At 48.0% G+C, this 25,948-nt stretch overlaps 1 pseudogene; it reads right to left on the bottom strand.

Moving 5' to 3' along the window:
* LOC138552564 (acyl-CoA-binding domain-containing protein 6 pseudogene) overlaps positions 1-25,948 on the bottom strand; it is a 48,611-nt pseudogene extending 22,663 nt beyond the window's left edge.

A 25,948-nucleotide genomic window follows, 5' to 3' on the forward strand; every position in this document is an offset into this window, starting at 1 on the left:
AAGACCTTCCCTCTGAAAAATGTCTGTAAGTACTTCTATAACAGTTGCCGTGGTTATGTTCGGGACGAACGCGGCCTCCACCCACTTGGATAGGTAGTCAACCAGTACTACACCGTACCGGTGTTCAGGTGCCATTGCTTCCAAAGGTCCTATGAAGTCGATGCCGACCTTTTACCACACGGCTTCTGGAATTTCTGTGCGTATTAGGGGTGCTTGGCGAACCTTGAGTCTCTTGTCGCTGTTGAGGCATTCATGGCAACGTTCTATCATGGATCGAATTTCCTGGTCCATGGATGGCCACCAGTAGGCTTCTCTCACTCTGCGATGGGTCATGGTGTTTCCCAGGTGGCCCGCGTGTGCTCTACCTAGGATGATTCTTCTCATTCCTGTGGGAGGAATAATCTGGTCTGACTTCATGATTATTCCCTCCGTTTCCGATAGTTCGTCCGACACCTTCCAGTAGGGTCTCATGCCCTCGGGTAACGCCTTTTCACTTGGCCAACCTTCCTTGGTCCATTTGCGGATCATGGCCATGGTGGGGTCTTTTCCATCTTCCTCTTCCCAGTGTCTCTCACTGAGTTCCAGGTACTCTGGCGCTCTCACGTCCATAATCGATGCCACTATGCATTCTCCGTGGAGGAAAGTGGTGGCTTTATCCTTACCCTCCGGCAGTCTCGACATGCAGTCGGCTTGTGAATTTTTCCAGCCTGAAATATGCTGGATCTCAAACGTGTACTCTTGCAGCTTGGCTGCAATGCGTGCCAATCTGGGCGTGGATACTTTTGTGCCTCCCGGGCTAAGCATATGGATCAGGGGCTTATGATCAGTCACCAACTTGAATTTGGTGCCCCATACATATGTCCTGAAATGTTCCACCGCCCATGCGCAGGCCAACATTTCTTTTTCAATAGTGGAATAGTTCTGTTCCGCCTCTGATAATGCCTTCGATGCAAAGGCCACTACATGTTCGGTGTTGCCTTTCTTTTGTGTTAGCACTGCTCCCAGTCCATAGGCACTGGCGTCGGTGGTGACAACCGTTTCCCACGCGGGATTAAAAGGTTGAAGGCATGGTGTTTCTACGATGTGCTGTTTTATCTTCACCATCGCTGTCTTTTGGGGTTCCTGCCACACAAATTCCGAGCCCTTTTTGAGTACTTCTCGAAGGGGTGCCGTGGTTTCGGAAAACTTAGGTATGAACTTCGCATAGTACTCAGCCAGCCCCAGAAATGACCTTACTTCCTCTTTGCTGACTGGTTCCGGTGCTTTAACGATAGCTTGCATGAGATTCTGTTTGGGACTGATCCCCTTTTCTGAAATCTTATATCCTAAGTATTCAACTTCTTTCACTCTGAAGAGACATTTCTCATAGCGTAACCGCACCCCTGCTTCTTGTAGCTTGTTTAAGACCACTCTCAATGTGGCGTTGTGCGTCTGTTCATCCTCCGCATACACGAGGATGACGTCCTCGAAGTACACGCCGTTTTTAACTTTCTTCAGCAAGACGTCCATCATGCGTTGGAACGCCGACGCTGCCGATGACAACCCGAATGGCATTTTGGTGAATTGGTATGTGCCAAAGGGAGTGATGAATGCCGTGAGGGGTTTCGATTCGTCATGTAGCTGTATTTGGTGATATGCATTCCTCATGTCCAGTTTCGAAAATATCCTGGCTTCTTTCATTAACAGAATGAGTTCATTTATGCTTGGAAGGGGGTAGTTATCGGTGATGACTTCCAAGTTTAAGCTGCGTAAGTCTATGCATACCCTGAGTTCCTGTGATTGGGGTTTCTTTATGAGCACGACGGGGCTCAGCCATTCTGATGCTTCGATCTCTTCTATGACACCCTCCATTTTCATCTTTTCCAGCTGACTTCTAAGGGTATCCCTTGCCGTGGCTGATACTGGCCTCACTCGGTGCTTTACAGGGACAGCATTCCTTTTGAGTATTATCTTGTGGAGAAAACCCCTGATGTGCCCCGGCTCCTCTGAGAAAAGTGTTGGGTAGTCGCTTTTGACCACGGGTCCTCTCGTCACCTTGACTGACAGGACTTGTTCTTCAGTGCTGGGATCCAGTCTGATTTTCAGCTTGTCCTGGTCGTCCCACCCTAGCACTGCTGGGCCTTCATGACTGAAATAGACCCTGGTCGTGGTTTCCCTTCCTTTGAATTCAACTTTGGCTTTGATATATCCTAGTAGTTCGACTGACGCCCCTCCAAACACCGTGGGTTTGTGCTTCGTTGTGAGCACTTGTACCTTTTCCTTTCCCACCATGTCCTTGTACGTGCGAAGGGGAAGGATCGTTAGATCGGACCCTGAATCTGCCATGACCCTGGTTTCTATTCCATCAATCTTGATCACGCAGTGGGGCTTCTCTCTCCTCGCTCTTGTGCTGTTAACCATGATGACAGTGGGTCTCCCTTCATCTTCGGAGGATGACTCTTTCTCCGGATTGCGATCTGCATTGAGGCTGGAGACTTTCTTGTTCCTCCATGACACACGATGGAGAAATGGCCAATGCGTTTGCAAATGGAGCACTCCTTGTCTCTGGCTGGGCACTCCCTGTCAAACGCCAGGTGTTTCGTGCTGGTGCACCTGTGACACTTTAGGGGTTCTTTTCTGTTCCCTCTCCCTTCTTTCGTGTCAGCAGCCGGCCTCTCTTTTCTTGCATGGTAACCCACTGCTTGTATTTCTGCCGAACCCTGGGCCCCAGTAAGCTCCTTACGTCTTCCTGCCGTTTCTTCGACTGCCCTGGCGATCTCAATCGCTTTCTCCAACTGCAGTTCTTTTTCGACAATAAACTTATCTTGGACCTTCCGGCTGTTAGTGTGGACGACCAACATGTCACAAATGAGACTCTCCGCGTTGTTGCCAAAGTTACACAGCACCGCTAATTCCCTCAGCTTGGTGACGTAATCGTCGACTGGTTCAGATATTTCTTGCTTTCGTGTGTAAAACCGTATTCGGTGGAGCACTGTGTTCTCTTTACTGGCAAACCTTTTTATGATTCTCCTGACAGCCTCCTTGAAAACATCGTCATTGTCGCCAGCCACTGGTATCGGAGTGAGACTCTCGAATATTCTCTGTCCTTTCACTCCCAGGGCATTTAATAGCATGGCCCTGCGCCTCGCCGCTGAAAACCCCGCCCCTCCTAGAGCCTCCACATATGTCGTGAATAGGGGCTGCCATTGTGGCCATGGAATGGCAGGCCTACCTGGAGTTTGGAGAAATGACGGCGGTGGCGTTGCTCCTTGCATGTTTTTCCGTGGGTTCTGGTGGTGATCCTCGTCGCCAATTTATGTAGTCTAATTCTTTCAATGAAGACAGGAGCCTCTGATCTGGTGACGATGTATTTATTTACTTAACCAGTTTCATGCAGTATGCACCCAAAACGTGTGCATTAAAGATAAAGGCCAACGGGCCTAAGGTGGCAGAGAGAATGCTGCAGGGATGGTCTGAGTCCAAGCTGTGTCAAGAGCGGGCCCCGTAGCAGGAGGGCTATGCGTCCTCCGCTCATCCCGTAATGCGCGCGAAGCGCGCGGGGGCGGAGCTTGATCGGGCCTCGAGATCTCGCGAGAGCGCAGGCTCTCGCGATGTCTCTACAACTGGTTATGTCCAAATTGGACTATTGTAATGCTATATACCATGGCACCAATCAACGTAACCTCAACAAACTCCAGATCACCCAAAACAGTGCCATCAGAGCGGCCCTTAACATCCCCAGATCAGCCCACTTCTCAGAAACTAGGAAGAACCTTCACTGGCTCTCAGTCTCCCAAAGGATTTCCCTGAAAGCATTGGCCCTCACCTACAAATGCGTAAACAACCAGGCCCCTAACTATCTAGCTTCACGCTTCACTCAGTACATTCCAACGTGGTCTCTAAGATCTGCCCAAACTCAAGGTCTCACGATCCCCATATTTAAGCTTCAAACAGCCGGAGGTGTCAGCTTCCCAGTCCAGGCGGCTAAACTCTGGAACACCTTGCCACTCACCATCAGAAATCTACCATCATTTAACTTATTCAAACACAATGCCAAGCTCTGGTTAGCTACCACACACAAATAAATGTGCACAACTTGACCCTCAGTATGACCGCTGGGACTATTTACTGCCTCGCACGATACTGCTCCATTGCATATGATGTTTTTGTAACGTTAACTGTAATTCTGCCATGATTGTAACCACTTGGCTGATATCATTCTTGTAATTAATGTTGAAGACATGCGTCCGGTTGCCCTCGGGCCTGGCTGCGCTATACAAATAAAACAAATACAAATACAAATACATTACAGCTGGTTCCCATAAGCAGATCCCCGCTGCTCTATGTGATTTTGTTGAGTTTTCTTTGCCAAAGTAGATTTTATCTTTTTGTTTTTTATAAGTGAATATTTTTTATGAGTAAGCACCTCCAGTGGCCACCAGCAAATTCAGTGGCGCAGGAGATACCTGCCGTACCAATGAGGGAAAGGCACAGGAGCAAAAGGCAGGGGCTACCTTACTGAGAGCCTTGTACAAGATCACGCCCACGGCTGCATCTAAGAGAAGCGACAACATAGATACGTGTATGTCGGAAAGAAGGGGAACAGGGCTGGACACGACAGAGAGTGAGACTAATGATTGAAGAGAGCAGTTGGAGTTAGGCAAGGGGTCCGACAGACATAATGAGCGAATTTATGCAGATATGTTGTCATTGATAAATGACCTGCATACACAAGAAGGCTGGCCATTGGGCAAGGAAGTATAGAGGCAACTCTGGCAGGCCACCAAGAGTAAGCATGGCAAGAGGGGAACAGCCTAGCCTGGAAGCCCCAAAAATGGAATGTCCAACACGGGTATGGGTAGGAGGAGACAGAAAGGCGGGACAGTGGCACAGGGTGGTGATCACACAAAGAGCAGGAGCAAACTAGAGGTAGGGAGTGAGCAACTGCCACTAAAACCCCCGTCACCCCTGACTGGCAGTAACCCTAATACAAAGGGGACACAGCACAAACTAGCAAGGGCCCCTCCAGTCAATATTACAGGTCGGCAAGCGGCACCACAGGTATGCTGTCAGGTAAAACCCTGCTGTAGTGGCATATCCCACTGATTGGGAAATAAATGGTGCAAGGAGTATATATTTTCGAATTATTACAAAATCACAAAAAGGGGGGCAGTACCTCCAGAAAGCAAAGAAAGACAACAAAGCAGGTGAATCCAGGAGGGCAGGAGTTAAGGAAGCTATTGCTATTGGTGGTGATGATAAGGCCGACATTTCCTGAGCAAGGAAACTCTGATGAAATATCAGACATGATGATTACAAAACAAATGGCAGCATGGTATTAGTATGTCCTGGAATTATAAGTATCTGGAGGGTTGAATGCAATTATTTGAGATGTCCTTGGCAAACTATTAACAGAGGCAAGATAAGCGGCCATATGAATGTCAAGCACCCCAGTCTTGTCAGCCTTGGAACGGCATGACTGGGCGTGGATGGGCCACGGCCTGAGTCAGCCCAGAGTTCCAGGGAGATGACATACTGTAGTTACAGTTCTGGCGCCTGTTCATGCAGGCGAGCATGCACATTTAAACATGCATGTGCAGCATGTGGAATGGCTCACCAGGGAAATCCCTGCTATAAGAAGGAGAGCACTAAGGCGGGGTTCAAGGCAGACATCACAAGAGATTCTGAGCTGTGCAAAGGTACTTCACCCGTTGACAGTATGTAGCTTGCTGAAATAACAATGCATTATCCATTGACAAGTTATATCATGGTTTCAATCAATGTTTAAAAATGTCATACATCAGGCCACCACATTCCAAGTATCGTCCCTAGACAACTTACTCGTGTCACATTTGGGATTGCTGGGGGCAAACAAGTACCGAATGATATAACGCTGCTCGTACCCCAAGGTGCAGATGCTTAAACGAAAGCAAGTGTTCAGTCAGACAAGCATCGTTTGACAGGGTGGCAATGCTGACTAGGATGGTAGGAAGGTGGAGGGGGGCACTGCTTGTAAAGGGTAGACATGGAGTCAACATTCGGGATCCTTCCGGAACACACCAGCAGTTTCCACTTCCTAAGATTCCAAACCAAGGAAGCTATATAGTATGACAAATGCATGCTAACGGCGCGCTCAGTATCATGTGCATATGTTTAGTCTTTCAGTATTTTTCTTGAGTGAGTCGTAGGCCAAGTGAAAAGTAAATGGCCTTGATGTCTTCCTCTTTGTTGGATAGAATTGTCGCAACACATGCAAGAGGATAAAATGCCAGGCTATTATGCAAGTCTATGCAACAGGACGAGCATACTCGTCTTTGGCACTTAAGGGGTTCAACGAACTGACTAGCTGCCAGGGGTACCACTGGCAGGAGACATGAAACAAGGCCCTGCCACCAGACTAACATTCCTGGGGATCGAGTGGGACAAAAAGGAGTTACCAATAGAGGAAGCTGTGCCGCTCTCAGAGGATCTCAGAGGACTTCTGCACAGAAACCCAAGACAACATTGAACAAAGTGCAGTCATTGTTGTGCAAACTGAATTATCCTATAGGAAACATATCAACAGGTAGAATATGTTCAAGGAGGCGTGCCCTGGTAGCTAAGGTAACAAACACAACCTTTTGCCAGATTCACCACAGGCCATAAACAGTGCATGAGGATGTGGCTTGACGTTTTGGACAAATTCAACACCACCAAAATATGGTACACCTATGGGGTAACCAGTGAAGGGTTACAGTTGAACACCGGCACAGCAAGGAGCCAGGGCTTTGGGGCCACAACGGGGAAGGATTGGTGTGCAGATGGTGAACAGAATGGTTGGAAATAGCTTGTGTGAGGAACATTATGACAAGCAAGGTTTTTCCAATAGCCGTGACTGGCCACTTATGGCTAGTAGAGCTTGCCAACAAACAATGAATGTTTTGGTTGGACAGCACGTTCATGGTAAAGGCCCTGAACTCACACACAGTCCTCTCTCTTGCAGCATTGGGTTTGTTGCAGCAGTTGGCGAGAAGCTTCCAGAGCACAACATAGAATTCAAGGCTAGACACATACAGTGAGTGAAGAACGCGGCCGCTGGGTCTAGCCCACTTGCGCTGACCTACATTTTTATCAACATTTTCTTTGCCCACTTTTTTCCACTTTTTGTGCCACCAAAATACAAATGGTAAGTGGGGGTGAGGTGTATATGGGGGTAATGGGTGGGCTTAGTGATGGGGTTGGCAGCAGGGGGTCACACCCTGCATTTTTGCCATAATAAAGTTGGTAAACCAAATGTGCTGAAAATGTGGGCTGGCGGAAAATAGTCGACACTCCTGCATAGAACCGGTCACTGACATGTTCTCTTGCTTACAGTGGGGCAGGCTGCGCACACGACCTAGAAAGTGGTTTTGTTTTTCCTTTAGAGGTAAAGGCGGTAAAGCACGTTTCTTTGTGATGAGGGGAGAAAAAAGGGCACAGCAACGAGAATGGAAAGGTGTGGCTGGTCTTGAAAGCACGAGTGGGGTTTGGACAAGAGCAGGTATGCGACTGACCAGTCTTGATAGTTTCTTATGGAGACAGCTGAGAACTAAGGAGTCAAAGGACATAGTCAAGTGTATTGCTTACAGCTAAATCTTCCCTTTACAAAGCTTGAAATCAATTAAAATAGATTGTGCAAATTCATAACATGTTCTTAAAACAATAGTAAGATATCCCTCAATTAAGTATTGTTAGGCAGAATTTCCAGCAGTACCCTCTGGGGCCACTACACACAATTAAGACTACAGGTGTTAGCCAAACCAACCTTGGGTATCTGTTCCACACAGTTTTTGGTAGCGAGCTGAGCAGCCGGGCTTATCTCAAGAGTGAATGTGAGCAGTACAAGTAGTTACACAGAGGACTTTCAATCGCAGTAGCTCAAGTAAACACTTATAATCAAGTTTTCTTGGTAAAAACACTTAGTGATTTATCACACAGTCATTTAGAAAACACTTCACTAGCAGAAGGCAACTTAATATTATATACCCACACACTTCAATATAAAACTGTAAGTTTTTGAGACAGTTTGAGCTCCTCTGAAATAGGAGCAAAATGTCAGTTCAGTTGTTTAGCAGTGAGCAAAAAGGACAAAAGTAAGTAGAATAGATCACACATACTTTCTAGGCAGTGCAAATAGTTATAATAGGAGACCAGGACCTGTTTAAACAAAGGGGCTTAAGGCGCCATCTTGAGAAACATGGCTCCCGTGATTTTTAGCTACCAGTGTTCGCTGGCGGGAAAAATCATGGTAGTTCGTTGTAAAACCACTGCCACCAGCCTTTTCAATAGGAAAAGGTAGCATTTGACTGCTACATGAGTATTTAGACACAAAGGATACTATGTAACCCCTCCAGCACTCAATTGGAAGATGGTGTGGTCTGGGTCTATACATTTGGAAAGACTAATAAAGTCAATATCACTTTTGACTCTCTGGGAAACAGTAGTTTATCCCAGAGAAGGTATTTAAACCTGTGAGAAGTCTAAAACAGTCCCCATTGTGATTACTATTTTACCCAAAAACTAAAAACATTGTTGGTTGCTAAGCAGTTATGATCCTGTTTTACTTGATACCTGGACATATTATTTTAACCTGCCCAAGGCATTTTGATATATAGGGAGAGACTATCTTCTGCTGCCAAGTCAGTACACAGAACTCCTCAGCTAACCATACTGCTGCAAGTGGATGTAAGCCTCCATACAGTACTGAGAGCTGCAAATACTATTTGCATTCTGCTTTTTTAAATTGTTAGGTATTTTAATTGCTTGAAGACATCAAAACAAAAGCACCAAAATATTTTTTTTAAAGGCTGGATTGTAAAGGACGTTGGTTGGGGTGAGAGTCGGACCCAGCACAGCTGGCTTACTGCAAACAGAGATGAACACGCTCACCACTACACCACCAACGCCATAATGATGAAGCATGGAGAAGGCTACAAGAGCATCAACCCATACAGAGACATCACAATTCTTTCTGCTACAAAGTGACAGTCGCATTGCACCATACCAGAACACAGAAGGCTCATTGCGCTCGAAGCATACTTTTTTTCTGTTTCTCTATTCATTTACACTGTGGTAACACAAACAGGTATTATCAAAGATAGATTTTAACTTTTGTATAGGCATTTGCCGGGCATACACCAAATACCAGTCATTGCTATAATTTACTCTGCTATTCACTTCACATGAGAGGTTTCACTATCACATGTCAGCTAGTGGCATAAAAGGTCAATGTATTCCCAATGCCAGGTTTTGGCTCCAAATACCCTGGAACTCACAGATTACCCAATATTGCCCTCTAATGGGCAGGCTTTCATGTAATTGATGATAGCAGCTCCTTCTCTTCATGCACAAAACGTCCACAAACAAAATATCTGACAATGTTCATGTGCATTATTACATTATTGGCTGAGGAGGCGTTTCACACTCTTTGATCCTTGTGTATTGTCATCATGTCCACCCCACCCCACTTCTGCCCAATTGTAATTGGTTATTTATAACACGCTTAATACCGTGCGGACCCGGGGTGTTACTCCACGTCGTCTTGCAACTAAGGCGAGCGCGTTGCCCCTGAGCTATCCTCCCGAGCCCAATCACCTAACTGTACCTTTGAATGTTTTCTCTGCACTTTCCCTGTAACTTCTCCTACGGCAAAGTGGCACATTTACACCTGACCTACTTTATCTGCCCCCTTTTTCGTAATGTGAAGCCTTTACGTTGACAAAGGTTGAAAATGGCTTCGAATGAAATTACTAATGAGTGCTCGGCGGTTATTCTCAGCGACACTAGCATACGTAGTCATGGATGATGTGGCGTTAGAGTTTGAGTCAAGATGCGGGAGGTACCCTATACTGCAGCTACTAAAGCTTGTTCAATTATAAACTACATAACAGCATTTCTTTCTGAGTGGGTGCAGTACTTTATTTTCACACGCTTACACTTAAGCATTAAAAGTTGATAATCACAAGACAAGATGGGCGTGGTTGCTCCTATCAGGGCATTGATCACAACTGCTTAGCAGACTATGCTGATGCTTGTTGTTATCAAGCAAGGAACGTTTATTGATAGTGCAGGCACATAACAGAAGGCATTTTTTATTGGAACTAATTTGCACCTTGTTGCATGCACTTTTTAAAAGAACATTCCAGTCCACTTGCCATAGACCTTGCTTTGGATAGCATTGTTTCATTGACTGTATAGGACAAATGGCAGCAATTTAGTATATGCCAGGCATACCCATGGGGCAGCAAGTTACGTAATTTAGGTGTACTGGAAAGGCAAATAGTTGGATCATGGGAGGGGCCCCCCAAATCTCATTCTCACTGCCCCATGGAAGGTGGAATTAAAAGGGGAGAATGGAGGAAGGGGATTGAATGTAGTGAAGGAGTTGGGTGTGCCTTAGTAAATATTCCCGGAATTTAGTACTGTATTATACTCTTGTTCATCATGTACAGCTATTAGCCTTTAAATTCAGGGACGAGTTACATTTTTGTTGCATCCCAAAGCTCTGCCCCAAGACTACTCCACCTTCATAAGGCCCAGCCTTGGTGCTGCACCTGTTTACATTTTTGAGAGTGCCTGTGCTGCAATTTCGTGTTATGCATAATGCAAATGCAAATTGCAGTCCCCAAAATAATACACAGCAAGTTGCTGACATGAACTGGTGGGTTCCAGTTTAAGACAATAGTTTCCTTTGTAGGGATAGCGAGGAAAACTCGGGCAAAACAAACACATAGATGAAGGAGCCTTGATCAGAATCCTACCACCTGCCTGCAATAGTCTGGGTGGGCTTCAGCCCCACCAAACCCATTGCTGGAACCACCCTACCGTAATCATCCAAAATAAGCTTCTTAGTAAGGTCTTTATTGTCCCTTTTTAAAGGGACCCAGGATAATTGTTTTTAGAGATGTGCAACCTTTGGTTTTCCAGATGTTTTGGACTACAACTCCAATCAGCCTGAGTCAGCTTTGTCAATGGGGAGGGACCAAAGGAGGTGAAATGCAGAACATCAGTAGAGTCCCATGTTGCAGACCCCCACAAAAAAGACTAAACTAGCTTTGCCAATGCTTGTTTTTGTAGTTTTATTTTAATTTCTCAAAATGTTTTATTTGTGTTTTTGGTATATATCATATCATTCACAACAGACATTTTTATCAATTACATTATCATGTATAAAACCAGGAATTAATTTATAAGACAGTGCGTATATTTAAAAACCCCAACAATAAAAAATTGCAGAAAACATCATCATACAAATTAATATTTCCCTTTAAAATCAACTACCCTATTCAAACACTTGATCCATTAATTTAAAAATGTCCATTAACAACTTTACTAACGCCAAAATAGGAAATGCTTGTGTTCCATTCATAAGACTTTCTCATAATGCTTGAGATATAACACCTGAGGAGGAAGATACAAATGGGCCTAATATTTCTATCCTACATGACATTAATACAGGACATTCAATAACTACATGATACAAAGTTTCTATACACAGATCTTTACATAATGTACATAATATTAGTTCTCTTGGGATTTTCCGTTTGGGGCCAATAACCTCCAGAGTGGGTAAACAGTTTAAATGAAATCTCATGTACCAGCTTCTATACTCATGGGAGGGACATCTCTCTAGGTATGATCTGATTTTATTTTTAGTTACATACCAAACAGACGTTTCCATATACAGTTTCAATCTTTGTGAATCATATATATCTGTTATTTTGTCCCAATTTCTGCTACATGGCCCTGTAAGAATCTTCATCATTAAGACTTAACATTTGCATGAAGCCAACATACCTTTTTCTGAATTCTCGTAAATACTCATTAAAATCACCTTTCAAAGTCTCTCCTAAAATACAGGCGGAACTGGAATCATCTATATATTATTTTTTTTAACTTTGGTTTTATTAGCATTTATGCAAAACAACAACAATGACCTCCCGAACCGCTCTGTTAGACTTCATACATTTTCAGAGAACAGACGAGTGTGTCCCCCCCAAACCCGCGCCCCCTCCCTATCTGTATATTTCCGAGTCCCTCGGGGGGAGGCCCAGGAATATTGTCAATGGATCTTGTAGGAGTACATCCCTGGTGACCTCTGCGATCCAGCCCCTCATGTCCTCCCAGTAACTTTGAATCTGCGGACAGTGCCACCAGATGCGTTCCCTTGTTCCCACCTGACCACATCCCCTCAGACATTTTGGCGAAACCCCCAGGAACATCTTCGAGAGCTTTAGTGGGTCTCTGTACCATCCCTGTAGAATTTTCAAATTGTGTTCCATGTCTATTGTTAAGAGATTCCCATGGAAGGCTATTTTGAAAATCTTGCTCCATGCCTCTTCTGAGAGGACCTCCCCTGCCAGGCCATTCCAGTAGCTACAGAACCCTCTCCTCTCTATGAGATTGTTTATGTTCAGTATCTTGTACATTTTAGAGACCATCCCCTTCCTTGAGTTAGCAGAGTCTAGCATCTTTTCAAAGGGGGTCAGAGATCTTCTGAGTTTTTGCCCCAGATTCTGTTCACCTAGGATGCCCCTCTTCCTGAGATATTCGAATATAGAGATTGCCCCCTGGCCCAGCACCTCTACCATTTCCTCGTATGTCAAGAAGTCTCCCTCTCTGAACAATTGGCCCGCCCTCTCCATACCATTGTCAGACCAGGACTGTGCGTTCTTGAATCCCCTGCTACCCAACCTAAGTGTGGGTCGCCAGAGTGAGGTTAATGGGGAGGGCCATGTTGTCAGGTGGTTGGTTTGGGCCCCCTCTTTCCAGAACGACCAGAGAACCCCTAATGTTGGATGGTCCTTTAACCTATTCGGGATTGTCTTACACGGAGCCCAAAGGAGGTCCCGCACCTTAAATGGATGAGCGTCCATGTCCTCCAGGTAGGCCCAATAAGTACCCTTGCCCTCTTTCATATGTTATAGGAGCACCCTTAACTGAGCTGCACAAAAGTAAAGGCAGAAATCTGGGAGCCCAAAGCCCCACTTCTCCCTGGGAAGGGTGAAAATAGTCCTCCTAGTCCTCAGGGTTTTACCCTGCCAGATGAAGTCCTGAACCGCTTTCTGGAGATCTTCAAAGGTTTGGTTGGGGACCCGCGTGGGAAGGGCTGTGAAGAGGTAAAGTAATCTCGGTAAGACATTCATTTTCACCGCTGTCATACGTCCGTACCATGACAGGATCATATTACCCCAACCACCTCATGTCCTTCTTGATCTCGGTCATGGTAGGATCGTAGTTGGATGGGACTAGTCACGTCAAGTCCCTGGTGAGGAGGAAACCCAGATACTGGATGGAGTCTTTCTCCACACTAATCCCCATGAACCCCTTTGGAGAGTCAAGCAATGGGTCCTGTGCCCGGACAGGGAGCAACATAGATTCTGACTCATTGATTTTCAGCCCTGAGAATTGGCCAAAGGCTCTTATCAGCAACAGGAGGGGTGGAGGGGGTGATTGGTGAGGATCCACCAAATATTCCAGATATCATCTGCAAACAGAGAGAGTTTGAATTCCACTTCACCCCGTAATACCCAGGTGGGGCCTAATCGCTGTGGTGAGGGGTTCCATTATTAGGGAATATATTAGGGGGGAGAGAGAACACCCTTCTCTCGTACCCAGTGAGAGGGAGAACGTGGCCGACAGCTCTCCATTCACCTGAACCTTTGCTGTCGGGGCCCTGTACAACGTGGCTATCCATTTTCTAATTCATTCCCCGAACCCCATTCTCTGGAGAAGTAATGCCATGTACCTCCAGTCGACCCTGTCGAAAGCTTTTTCCGAATCTATCGAGAGCAAGCTCACGTCAAGGTTCGACTTCTGGGCGTGGTGAATCAGCTCTATTGTTTTCTGGATGTTGTCCGAGCCCTGGCGTCCCCCTATAAAGCCTACCTGGTCCCCGTGAACCAGTGTTGGCATAATCCCCTCCAACCACTTGCCGATTGCCTTTGCCAGGATCTTAACATCTATATTAAGTAACGATATAGGGCTATAGGAGGAGTATTCTGTCAGGTTTTTTCCTTCTTTGGGTAAGACTACTATTATTGCACCCATCATTATTTCGGGTAGGATGGCCCCCCCGAGAACCGCATTGAACACCTTCGTCAGATGAGCGGTCAAAGTGGAGCGGAACATCTTGTAAAATTTCACTGAAAACCCATCTTCCCCTGGAGATGTTCCCCCCCTTCATCCCCTTGATTACCTGTACTATTTCTTGTTCCGATATAGGGGCCTCCATACCATTTGCCACTTCCCTCGCCAGGGCCGGTACCGGGATGGACCCAAGAAAATCTTCGATCTGAGCGTTGTCTCCCCCATCCTCGGATTTGTATAACTTTTCGTAGTACTGGTGAAAGGCCCCCCAATGCTCATGGTGTCATAACCCAGTGTCCCCGAACCAGTTTTAATCACTTTCGCTATCTTATTTTTCTGGACCTCTGTCAATTTCCAGGCCAGTATTCTATCTGCCCTGTCCCCCTTTTCGCAGTATTTTTGTTTGAGCAGTTGGAGACTCCTCTCGGTTTTGTTTAACAGGAGTTCCTTCAGCTGGTGCCTATATTCCTCCAGGGCTGCTATCCGGTCCGTGTCAATGTGCCTATCCGGGGACTCACCTGGTTGAAGTTTTGCTATTTCTTCTCGTAGGGTCATTTCCTGGGCCTCCCTCTCCCTTTTTCTTTGGGCCCCTATTTTGATTGACTCCCTGTATGGTCGCCTTGAATGCGTCCCATAACATTCGTGGGCTAACCTCCCCATTGTCGTTCAGTTTGAAATACTCAACAATGTTATCTAGCATCATTTTCACTGTCACCTCATCCTTTAGCAAGGCATTGTGGCATTTCCAACATCCCCTCTGATTATGGCCCCACCCCCCATCAAGGTAATCCGAACCAGATTGTGATCAGACCAAGGTACAGGGTCCACCCAATGGCCAGTTGCGTATGGGAGCAGGGATTTGTCAATGAGGGTGTAATCGATCCTTGAAAAGGATTTGTGTATCCTGGAATAATATGTGTATGGGGGGGTCGCCCGCTTCGGTGCTTGGGAGTGAGTCTTCCAGGCTCAAGTCCTGGTTGACCTCACGAAACCTTTGTGATGAAAGGCCACCTGCTACCCGGGCAGCCAGAGGTGCCAGTCTTTTCCTATCGTTTGCGGGATTGAGGACCTTGTTGAAGTCTCCCCCCACTATCACTGTGCCTTGTACGAATAGCTGGAGCTTATCTCTTCCTCCCTTCCAGAAATGCGCCTGACCCTCGTTGGGCCTGTATAATGGGGAACCTTGGAGTGCACCCCTGACCATCAAATATCGACCGTGCGGGTCCTTCACAGTAGCCTCCATGTCGAAACCCATATCACTCGCCATTAGGATTGCCACTCCTCTCTTTTTGGTTCTGTGTGATTGTTAGGAAAGATTTCGTAATTGTAGGTAATTTTCCTTCCATGTGGCAAACCCTAAACTTTTTGCTGTTGTTTTTCACCTTGTTCTTGACTTCGCCAGAGAAGTGCAGCCTTCTGTCGCACTCCTCTGGGCTTTCGCTCCTTTCTTACGGGGAAACTGACATGCCCTTAAGACAGTCAGTACCGGGGAACGCTGTTTCCCGTAGTTTCTTTTATCATGTTGCGGCTTTCGTGCAACATGACACAAGAGGGCACTGTAAGCTAAGTTACAGCTCTCTTGGGTCTCTAGCCTTCTACAGGCCCTGGATACTCGTTTAGGATGGTATCTGATCGGTGCAAGTGATTCAGGGACGGGAATGGTGGCAGCGATCGTTTCTTGTGTTTTGAGCTCCTTTTGGCGTTCTAAGCGCGTTTCTCGTGCTTAACCCAAAATGGTGGCCTGGCTCCCAAAATGGCCAGACCACGAGGCTCCTTAGTCCTGTCCGCTGACCGTCTTGCTCCCTTCACCTTCCCCAGGTCGAGCCGACCCGGGGCCTTCCTTATTTGGGCATGTACTTTCCCGCGAAACACGGATGCTTTCCCGGGCTTCTACATGTCTTGTGTGTGCCTCCAGGATGTGGGCTGGGATGTCTGGTCCCAATACACATCCTGGGTGCCAGAGAGTCTAGGGTGGTGTGAATGCCTGGGACCACCGTGGTCCGTGATTGGTCCACGAATGGTGTGAGTGTTGATGAGCGGATCTCTCATTGGGTCCCCTCCGTTTTGGCGCGAAGGGAACCGTGGATAAGAGGGGGCTGGAAACACCACTACCATGTCGATCTCCTGAGTTCTCACGAACGAAGGAATACAGGAGCCAAGTATCCTGCAACCAAGAGGCTGGACCGAGGAATCGCTGGTGACCCGCTGAAGGACTTCTCCTCTGCACTGCTGTCGCCTTGTGAAACCCTTTTCACCTTTGATCGAACCAGAAGGCCTGTACTGGTACTTCGACCCTTGGAATAGCGGGAACAGCTATTCTCGGCATCTTCACCATCTCCTGCCAGTAAGCCTTCGGAAGCGTCTCTGGGCCATCCAGCTGACTGACCAGCTTACACGGGAGTCTTGCTCTGTAACCGCCGCCAGGTTGTGTAGTATTTCGAGTCCTTGTCACTCTCACACGCTTCGTACACTTGGCGTTCCCAGGTCTGAAGTGAGTAGTGTACATTTGGCTCAGATACACACGGCCGCTCCGTTGCCCTGCTGTGGTAACAATCTGTGCGGGTTTCTTCGATTGGGGCGTCTTTTTACTCAACACGACGACGAGGCGTTCCCTGCTCTTCTGAACCTGCCAGCTGCTGAAACTGACGCGGAGAAGCCTGGGTCTGCTTGCATCGGGGACCGGTGAGTAGCATAGCTAGGATCTGGTCGCCCTCCTGCAGGAGCCCATTGCTTTTCCCCGCTGTGTCAAACAGCACCCTTGTCCCTACTCGCGATCTGCTTCTGCCCACTGTGGAGGCTGCGCTTGAGTCGCGGAACTTGTTCTTCTTCTTTTGTGCACTAAACTGAACTGCCTGATTTCCCTCGAAAAGCTTCTCCTTTTGCCCGTTGGCACCAGCGCGTGCAGGTACTTTTGAGCACAAGGCTCCACTCTTTGCAGGGCTCGGACTTCCATCTAGTTAGGTGCCTCTGAAGGCGAACTGGGTCTAAGCATTATTTCGCACTGCCTGTTTTCCCTCCCTTTTAGGTGGACTACACATTTCATGCATATAACGCTTGAGACTTGTTGTATTTGTATATATATTGTGTTGATATGGTATGTGTTGGTTTACTATCGTTATATTGTGATTTTCTCGCTACGGTCATTGTTTTAAAGAAAGGCCTTGAAATAAATGTGTATATATTTTTAATATAACAACTGTTTGGAGTAGTTTGTAAGTGTTCTTGCTTTGTGTGCTCATTGCGGGCTTTCAGTCACCCTCACCCCTCTTGAGACCTAGTCTTGACCGCCGCGATCGCTACCTTGATTGGTCTGGCTCGTCCAGAGGTTACCCTGTTCCAAGTAATTAGGTTGGCCTTCTGAACTTCTGCGCCACCAGGACAGAGTTCAGAAATCCGTCTTAACAAATTGGTGTACAGCGGTGGGATACGACTGAAGGTATCCAGTGTTGCGCACGAACTAAGGCATTTCAGGTTATTCCAACCAGGACACGTAGTGAATTGTTGTAGTCCTATCTAACAGTATGGAAACAAATACCTTGTTAACTTTAAATGCTTCCAAATCAGAAACATTGAAAAAGATGTGTGCAGAGAGAGGTGTTTCCTCTCAAGGCACGAAATTGGAAATGATCCAAAGAATCGTGGCGTGGCAAGAAGCGCAGCTTGACGCTATAACTTCTGAGGACAGTGCGGAAGGAGGTGGGGCTGCTCTCACTGGTAGAACCGACGGTTCTGCCGCTGCACTGATCCATCGCAACCACGAGGACAGGGAGGACGAGATGTCTAATGTTTCCTCTGCCAGTGCTGATGGGGAGGCTATGCTTGAATTCAAGAAGCAAGAGCTGCGGTTTAGGCAGCAGGAGCTTGAATTCAGCATAGCCAAACTAAAAATCGAACAGGCAGAAAAACAAAAAGACAGGGATCACCAGTTGGAAATGGCCGAGCTTCAGGTTGCAAATGGATCCAAGGGTCCTGGACATGGGTCTGGGGCCTCCTATCATCCACGGTTTCCGAAAGATCTGCTCAGTGTGTATGAGGAAAGGAATGACATTATGGACTGGCTGAATGCGTTTGAGTATGCATGCGAAGTTCAACAAGTTGACAATGCTGATAAGATTGCCTGGTTACTCAGCAGACTGCCCCATTCTGGCTGTAGTGCCATTATGGAAATGTCGAAGGCTGAGCGAGCTGATTTCGCAATGTTAAAGCAAACTCTCATTTTAAAGTTTGGGAAGACTCCGGCCCAATATTTGAAACGTTTCAGAGAGTATAAGAAAAAGGAAGGTGGTACTTGGGTATCTTATGTCACTGAGTCCTTGAAAAACTTAACTGGCTGGGTCGAAGGTTATAAGGTTTCTACCTTCGAAGGCATGATAAGTCTTGTCATGCTGGAACACATTTTTGCATCTTCTTCCCCGGAGCTTAAGCAGCATTTGGCCGATTCGAAGGAGATAGATCCTAAGAAGCTGGCCATTGCAGCAGACTTATGGGTGTCACATCGAGTGTCCCATAAGGACAAAACTCATCCTGGTAAGCAGGAGGAAGGGAAAAAGTCCAAAGATATGGAGGGTGGAGAATCTGCTAAATCTTCTTCTCATAAGGGCCACAAAAAGAAAAATAAGGGTAAGACACAAGAGAACTCACAAGGTAGTGGAGGTCAGCCTCCGAAACAGAACTCTGGTTACAATAAGCCTCCCTATGTAAACAGACCCAATGGATCTTGTTTTGCTTGTGGAGCAACTGACCACGTGAAGGGGGATCCCCGGTGTAAGGTTAGACCTTTGGGGGTCCACTCCGCTAATCTGGCCTTCTCCTCCTACGAGGAAGAAGAGATTACAGTAGCATCCTTCTCCTCAGACTCATTTCCCAGCGGGATAGAGGCTGAGGTAGTTTTAGTGTCCCTGGGTTCCTGGGAGCTTAAAGTCGCAGAGGCTTATGCTAGGATTCCGGATAATACCAAGCACTACTTTAAAGACAGTGTGCTGATCAATGGAGTAGATACTCCAGCTCTTAGGGATAGTGGGTGCAGTCGCACTGTAGTGGATTCTACCTTGGTAGACTCAGAGGAAGTTGCCAGAGCTACTCTGATGCCCACTAAATTGGCTGACGGCCCACTCCGTATGTTCCCAGTAATACCTGTAAATCTTACTTTAAATGGTACAGCAGTCAGGATTCCAGTGAGCATTCAGAGAAACGTCCCGGGAAAGGTCTTGTTAGGTAATGATCTCAGAGCTTTAGGGCTCGTAGGAGACACTGCCGAAAGACCCTACACACGGTCTCAAACACGGGCAGCATTGGCCAAGACCAATACGCTGCCCCAGCCGAAGGGGAAACCCAAGGCGAAAGGAGTCGACAATTCAAGACGAGGGAAAGAGAATATTCCCCCGAGCTCGCCTACCACTGCGGTGGAGGAAGTTGGTCAATCGCCTGGGCCTGACGAGGAGGTGGCGATGCCTGAAGTATTTGACCCCAACCATCATCCTGAACTAAAAGACTTGTTAGTTGAAGGAGGTCCTGATAGGGACGAATTCAGTAAAGGCCAACGTGAGTGCCCATCTCTGGAAGGCCTAAGGAGACAGCCCTGCTCCCAGCTTGTGGGTGAACCTCCTGGGACGCATAGGATTTATTGGGAAGGTGGACTCCTGTATAGTGAGCCCACAGAGTCTACAGAAGGAGACCATAGGAGGTTGGTGGTTCCCCTTGCTGTTAGGCCCTTCCTCCTGCAGTTGGCGCATGAAGTTCCCCTTGCTGGTCACCTTGGTATGAAGAGGACCAAGCAAAGGTTATCCATGCACTTCTACTGGCCCAAGATGGGGGTGCAAGTAGAAAGTCACTGCAGGAGTTGTGCCTCCTGCCAGTTGTCTGGGAAAGTTGGCGCGACAATCCAAGCTCCGTTGGTACCGCTCCCAGTTGTGGGGGTACCATTTGAAAGGGTAGGGATCGACATCGTTGGTCCCCTTGACCCGCAAACATCCTCGGGCAATAGGTTTATCCTGGTGCTGGTCGACCATGCAACCAGATATCCTGAGGCCATCCCATTGAAAACTGTAACTGCCAAGTCAGTTGCAAAAGCTTTACCTGGCATATTTACTAGGGTTGGCTTCCCTAAAGAAGTTGTGTCGGTTCGTGGCAGCAACTTTATGTCGAAGTATATGCAGGCTATGTGGAAAGAATGTGGGGTCACCTACAAGTTCTCTTCTGCATACCACCCCCAGACCAATGGTCTGGTGGAACGTTTCAACAGAACGTTAAAGAGCATGATTGGGGCTCTGGAGGAACCTCAGAGAAGAAAATGGGATCTTCTTTTACCATGCTTACTGTTTGCCTACCGAGAGGTACCATCGGAGGGTGTTGGCTTCAGCCCCTTCAAACTTCTGTTCGGTCATCCCGTACGGGGACCCTTAGCCATCGTCAAAGAGGGATGGGAGATGCCCACTCCCCCTGTTACTACCAACGTAGTTGATTATGTGCTAGGGCTCAGAAAACGGATGGTACTTCTGTTGGGCTTGGCTAGTGATAAATTGAAGGCAGGACAAGCGCTGGTGAAACATTGGTACGACCAGAAAGCTAACCTCATCAACTTTACACCTGGTCAGCAAGTCCTGATCATGAATCCCATAAGGCCTCGAGCTTTACAGGACAAATGGTCAGGCCCTTACACAGTGGTGGAGCCCCTGGGTGAGGTTAACTATTTAGTGGACCTTGGAAGGCCTGGACAGGCTCCAAAAGGGTTTGACGTGAATAGGCTGAAGGCTTTCGTCCCAAGAGTCGAAATCGCAGCACTGCTACTGGCTTCAGATGTTGAGGAAGAGGAGTCGGAACCTCTCCCCGACCTGTTCCAAAGCGGTCCTTCAGATAGCTCCTTTGAGGGTGTCCGAGTGGCCCCTCACCTGACTTCTGATCAGCAGGCTGAGGTGAAAAGTTTGCTTAGGCAGTTTTCCCCCCTGTTTTCACAGTCGCCTGGTTTGACACCTTGATGCAAACATAACATTGACACAGGAGACAGTGTACCTACCAAAAGTAGGGGATACAGGATGTCAGACAAAGTACGGTCTTATATTAAGACCGAGGTCAACAAGATGTTAGACCTTGGGGTGATTGAACCCCCTAGTAGTCCTTGGTCCAGCCCTGTGGTTTTGGTTCCAAAGGCAGGCACTTCTGAATTGAGGTTCTGCGTGGATTACAGGGCTCTGAATGCTGTCACCAAGACAGATGCACACCCCTTGCCTCGAACAGATGAGCTGGTGGATACTTTGGGTGCCTCCAAGTACCTCAGCACGTTTGACATCACTGCTGGCTATTGGCAAATAGCTTTAGCAGAACATGCCAAGGAGAAGACAGCATTTTCTACTCCAGACGGCCTTTACCAATTACGGGTAATGCCGTTCGGGTTGAAGAATGCACCTGCCACTTTCCAGAGGCTTGTGAATCATGTTTTGAATGGGTTGGACGAATTCTGTCTTGCATATCTGGACGATATAGCAGTTTTCAGTGCCACCTGGGAAGACCATGTGAAACCCCTCGGGATTGTGCTCCAGGCTCTTCAGAAAGCACACCTGACCATAAAGGCTAGTAAATGCCAGATTGGACAAGGCTCAGTGGTTTACCTTGGACATGAAGTAGGTGGAGGGAGGATACAGCCTCTTCCCAGTAAAGTACAAGCAGTAAAAGACTGGCCTACCCCCACTACGCAAACCCAAGTGAGAGCCTTCTTAGGTCTCACGGGGTATTACCGCAATTTTGTGGCAGACTATGGCACCATAGCTGCCCCTCTGACTGCCCTCACAACTCCGAAGAAACCCAAGAAGGTAACTTGGACCGACGAGTGTGAGAAGGCCTTCAATGTCTTAAAAGACTCCTTGTGCCAGGCCCCTGTCCTCAGGGCCCTTGATTATCAAAGACCTTTTATCGTGCAGACGGACGCCTCTGACACTGGAATAGGAGCTGTACTATCACAAGTAGATGAGAAGGGTAAGGAACACCCTATTGGTTTTATTAGCCGCCAGCTTGAGGACAGAGAGCTCAGATGGTCCACGGTAGAGAAAGAATGTTACTCTGTTGTGTGGGCCCTAAGGAAGCTGAGGCCCTACCTCTATGGGACCCACTTCACTGTGCAAACTGACCATAAGCCCTTAAAGTGGCTAATGAACATGAAGGGGGAGAATCCAAAGTTGCTTAGGTGGTCCATAAGTCTACAAGGCTTCGACTTCACTATTGAGCATAGGCCAGGTGTCCAACATAGCAATGCTGATGGGTTGTCCAGAATGTTTAACCGACCTGAACAAGAGACTCATCCAGGGGTGGATTCGTTCCCCCTGTCCATAGTCTGGGAGGGGCGAGTGTTAGGAAAGATTTCGTAATTGTAGGTAATTTTCCTTCCATGTGGCAACCCCTAAACTTTTTGCTGTTGTTTTTCACCTTGTTCTTGACTTCGCCAGAGAAGTGCAGCCTTCTGCCGCACTCCTCTGGGCTTTCGCTCCTTTCTTACGGGGAAACTGACATGCCCTTAAGACAGTCAGTACCGGGGAACGCTGTTTCCCGTAGTTTCTTTTATCATGTTGCGGCTTTCGTGCAACATGACACAAGAGGGCACTGTAAGCTAAGTTACAGCTCTCTTGGGTCTCTAGCCTTCTACAGGCCCTGGATACTCGTTTAGGATGGTATCTGATCGGTGCAAGTGATTCAGGGACGGGAATGGTGGCAGCGATCGTTTCTTGTGTTTTGAGCTCCTTTTGGCGTTCTAAGCACGTTTCTCGCGCTTAACCCAAAATGGTGGCCTAGCTCCCAAAATGGCCAGACCACGAGGCTCCTTAGTCCTGTCCGCTGACCGTCTTGCTCCCTTCACCTTCCCCAGGTCGAGCCGACCCGGGGCCTTCCTTATTTGGGCATGTACTTTCCCGCGAAACACGGATGCTTTCGCGGGCTTCTACATGTCTTGTGTGTGCCTCCAGGATGTGGGCTGGGATGTCTGGTCCCAATACGCATCCTGGGTGCCAGAGAGTCTAGGGTGGTGTGAATGCCTGGGACCACCGTGGTCCGTGATTGGTCCACGAATGGTGTGAGTGTTGATGAGCGGATCTCCCATTGGGTCCCCTCCGTTTTGGCGCGAAGGGAACCGTGGATAAGAGGGGGCTGGAAACACCACTACCATGTCGATCTCCTGAGTTCTCACGAACGAAGGAATACAGCAGCCAAGTATCCTGCAACCAAGAGGCTGGACCGAGGAATCGCTGGTGACCCGCTGAAGGACTTCTCCTCTGCACTGCTGTCGCGATGTGAAACCCTTTTCACCTTTGATCGAACCAGAAGGCCTGTACTGGTACTTCGACCCTTGGAATAGCGGGAACAGCTATTCTCGGCATCTTCACCATCTCCTGCCAGTAAGCCTTCGGAAGCGTCTCTGGGCCATCCAGCTGACTGACCAGCTTACACGGGAGTCTTGCTCTGTAACCGCCGCCAGGTTGTGTAGTATTTCGAGTCCTTGTCACTCTCACACGCTTCGTACACTTGGCGTTCCCAGGTCTGAAGTGAGTAGTGTACATTTGACTCAGATACACACGGCCGCTCCGTTGCCCTGCTGTGGTAACAATCTGTGTGGGTTTCTTCGATTGGGACGTCTTTTTACTCAACACGACGACGAGGCGTTCCCTGCTCTTCTGAACCTGCCAGCTGCTGAAACTGACGCAGAGAAGCCTAGGTCTGCTTGCATCGGGGACCGGTGAGTAGCATAGCTAGGATCTGGTCGCCCTCCTGCAGGAGCCCATTGCTTTTCCCCGCTGTGTCAAACAGCACCCTTGTCCGTACTCGCGCTCTGCTTCTGCCCACTGTGGAGGCTGCGCTTGAGTCGCGGAACTTGTTCTTCTTCTTTTGTGCACTAAACTGAACTGCCTGATTTCCCTCGAAAAGCTTCTCCTTTTGCCCGTTGGCACCAGCGCGTGCAGGTACTTTTGAGCACAAGGCTCCACTCTTCGCAGGGCTCGGACTTCCATCTAGTTAGGTGCCTCTGAAGGCGAACTGGGTCTAAGCATTATTTCACACTGCCTGTTTTCCCTCCCTTTTAGGTGGACTACACATTTCGTGCATATAACGCTTGAGACTTGTTGTATTTGTATATATATTGTGTTGATATGGTATGTGTTGGTTTACTATCGTTATATTGTGATTTTCTCGCTACGGTCATTGTTTTAAAGGCCTTGAAATAAATGTGTATATATTTTTAATATAACAACTGTTTGGAGTAGTTTGTAAGTGTTCTTGCTTTGTGTGCTCATTGCGGGCTTTCAGTCACCCTCACCCCTCTTCAGACCTAGTCTTGACCGCCGCGATCGCTACCTTGATTGGTCTGGCTCGTCCAGAGGTAGCCCTGTTCCAAGTAATTAGGTTGGCCTTCTGAACTTCTGCGCCACCAGGACAGAGTTCAGAAATCCGTCTTAACAGTGATGCACATATGACCTCCCCAATCCCTCCCCCTCGCAAGTTAGGTTCTTTCCCCCTTGCCCATTGTGTCTCCTGAAGGAAGAGCAGGTTCAGTTTTGCCCTACGAAATTCCCTACACAGTAGGGATCTTTTAGTGGGGGTGTTCAGACCCCTGACGTTCAGCGAGCCCACATCTAGCACAGGTAGACAATCAGCCATTTTCGGAATTTACCACTCCATTGCTCATCAACCTTGGAGTACCATTCTGTGTGTTATCACCTCGCCGTTGCAGCACTATTGTAGACCTCTGGTTGCCCAGTGCCGTCAGCAAACTGTTAACCACCCCTCCTTCCCTCTGCCCCCTCCCCACACCCACCTGGGTGGGGCTTAAACATAACCCCAACGGCCCGCCTTTCTACCCACAACTCTGTCAACCTTAATTTCCTCCATCTCCCCTCCCCCCTTCCCCAGCACCCAGCCAGTTAGTTCGACCATTCCTGTTACTTGGCCGAACCACCAACGTGCCCACCAACGCCAGGCTGCTTATATGTTTACTCATACCCGTCGAGCCCCACCCCTTGAAGTGATGTCCCACGAAAAGAGCCCTTTATACTTGCTGTTCTTTGGGATCGTGGGCCCCGCTTCGAGCCGGGACGCAATTACCCTCATCCTTCTGGGCTGCCCCCTCCTCTGTCCTTATTCGGGGGAGGAGTGTTTAGTTTCTTGATTTTTCTTGATCCTGCGATCTTCCACCTGTCCGTCTGTCTCGCTGATCCACTTGCTCCCGCCACCGCTATCCCCGTGGGCTTTCTCTGGGCGTCTGAGTCCTCCACGTAGTCTCGGATTGCTCCTCTAATGTCCTCTTCTGTGACCAGGATCATTCTCTGCCCCATGTGTTCATACATCAAGGAGTATGGGTACCCCCACCGGTAGCGTACACCCTTTTCCCTCAGGCACTGGTCGGGGGGCGACACAGTCTCTGTTTGGCCAGTGTATGTCCAGAGAGGTCCTGAAAGATGGATATCTTTGCATTGTTGTACGTAATGTCCCGAGCCTTCCTAGCCTCTTCTAGTACCTTTGTTTTTAATGTGTAATAGTGAAAAAAGACCAAGATAGACCTGGGGCCTCCTGCCCTGCCCCCCGCCCTATGCGTCCTGTCTATTGTGGGTTCTGTAGTTGCTTCATTCGCGACGAGGAGGCATATCACTTCTCTCACCACTCTATGGATGTCCCTTTCCGTTTCCCCTCCCGCCTCCGGAACTCCAAAAAAGCAGAGGTTATTCCTCCTCTCTCTGTTCTCAAAATCGTCCATTTGCCTGGCCCTCTCCTCGTCTCTTTTCTCCAGCGCCGCCAGTCTCATCTCTGTTTGCGCTTCCTGGGCCGTAGACGACGATTGATTGGTCTGTAGCTGTAGCAACCTGTCCTCAACGTTGTCTGCCCTCTGGTCCAT

The sequence above is a fragment of the Ambystoma mexicanum genome, chromosome 1q (genome assembly GCF_040938575.1).
Source record: "Ambystoma mexicanum isolate Mex_15411 chromosome 1q, UKY_AmexF1_1, whole genome shotgun sequence".
Classification (NCBI taxonomy): Eukaryota; Metazoa; Chordata; class Amphibia; order Caudata; family Ambystomatidae; genus Ambystoma; species Ambystoma mexicanum.